Source organism: Trachymyrmex septentrionalis, unplaced genomic scaffold, assembly GCF_001594115.1.
Source record: "Trachymyrmex septentrionalis isolate Tsep2-gDNA-1 unplaced genomic scaffold, Tsep1.0 scaffold17, whole genome shotgun sequence".
Classification (NCBI taxonomy): domain Eukaryota; kingdom Metazoa; phylum Arthropoda; class Insecta; order Hymenoptera; family Formicidae; genus Trachymyrmex; species Trachymyrmex septentrionalis.
In genome coordinates, this window is record NW_017304864.1 from 1,066,793 (window position 1) to 1,068,529 (window position 1,737).

The 1,737-nt window shown below is 47.3% G+C and overlaps 1 protein-coding gene across 2 annotated transcripts in view; it reads right to left on the minus strand.

The window, feature by feature from the left end:
* Positions 1–1,597, minus strand: part of LOC108746404 (neuronal acetylcholine receptor subunit alpha-7) — a 255,845-nt gene extending 254,248 nt beyond the window's left edge. For both annotated transcript variants that reach the window (XM_018483143.1, XM_018483144.1), the window contains exon 1: positions 1,248–1,597. The gene's annotated coding sequence lies outside the window, so the exon portion shown is untranslated. The remainder of the gene's footprint in view (positions 1–1,247) is intronic.
* Between the last annotated feature and the right edge of the window lie 140 nt (positions 1,598–1,737).

Sequence of the window (1,737 nt, forward strand, 5' to 3'; positions counted from 1 at the left end):
AGAGACAAAAATATTATAATGTATATAATATTTTTATATTATCGAAAAAAGTTGAATACATTGTCATATCTTGTTGTTATACAAAAAATATTTTTATTTAAATAAACAAAGACATGTTTAAAAAATAAAAAAATAGAAATTAATAATCTCTATTGCCTCTCGTGCTTTAAACAAATACGATACGCGAGAGCGCATTATAGTTTTTTATTCTCGCGTATTTATTTTCACATGCAACATCACCGAAATACACTATTAAAAAGCATTTTCATATTTCGTCGTGTAATAGTGCGCGAATTAATTAGCAACCCTTTCCACACAACCGATCAGCCACTGATCACGAGTCCAGTATTACGATGACCTATTTATCGGAGGGAGTGCATTAAATGGCACGCCATTACCGTGGTTTCTGTCTATCGACGCAGGTAGCAATTTTTCCATTGTCTCGCACGCCTTAGAGAAGCAACAATGGCGCGAGTTTTAATCTTACAGGAAATGCGTCCGTGGAGTTTTGACACGAGAACGTACCCAAGACTATAGGGTACCTTGCACGCGGTATCGATCATTCATCAATTACGCACATGTCGCAGCGGTTCGGCATGCATTCCATAAATGTATCGTCGGACTCTCGTCGATACGGCGAGGCAAATCTTGCCTCGAAATTTGCGAGAGCCCGCGCCCGGTTTACAGGTGTCCGTGGCGACTACGCTTCCTCATTCGATACCGAATGCTGCCGTTCTCCCCCACGCGGCGGCGTCCATCGTTACGAGTACTCTCACCCCGTTCTCAACCGACACTGGGGCTCACTTCGTTATTCGCTGATACCCACCACGTCGACGGTTCGATTCCAAATTTCCGGTTGCGAACGCGAAATAACAGTACAGCTACGGACAATACGCTCAATATTCGCGTAAGCTTGTAAAAAGATTACTTTTTTAATGCAAAATAGGATTCGCCAGAAGAGTTGCCAGTGAACTATCCTGCAATTTCAAGATTCTACGTGCAGAAATGATTTTGTCGACACCAATGACTGACGCTCGATGAATGCAAAGACTAACTGTAATACCGCAAACGACGCCGCGGTTATTTTTCGCGATAGGCTTCTCGAGCCGCAAGCACGCTGCCGCGAGATTTCCTATGTATGCTCTCTCTCTCTCTCTCTCTCTCTCTCTCTCTCTCTCTCTCTCTCTCTCGGCAAGCTTCGAGAGGGGCGCGGGTGTGCTATCGCGACTCCTGGCATCATCACGGACCTGCGTTCGCGGCCTGGCCGGCGATCGTCTTCCTCGTCTCACTACAGTCCACCACACGTTCCATCCTCCCGCGGAACAGCACCACCACCTCCGCCTCCTTCGCTGCCTCCTACTTCACCGGAGCGCAACACGGTGTTGCCTGGTATCTAGGCAACTTCGCGGAGCGTGGCTGCTCCCTCTGCCAGCAGACCGTTCCACGTAGGCAACGAATTCGCCGTTCTCTTCGCCGTTCTTGCTCGCGCGCAGCTTCAGTTTTCTTCTTTTCCTATGATTTCTGCTCTAGTCTCGTACTCTACCTCTCTCTCTCTCTCTCTCTCTCTCTCTCTCTCTCTCTCTCTCTCTCTCCCTCCCCCTCTCTATCCCTCTCTCTTTGGTGGTCTCCCCCAACCACTCTTTGACGCAAATGGGGAAAAGTACTTTCCACAAAACAGTAAATCGCGCTTCCAGTGTTTCGCGAGCGGAATAACTTTGCGATACTGTAATATGCGCA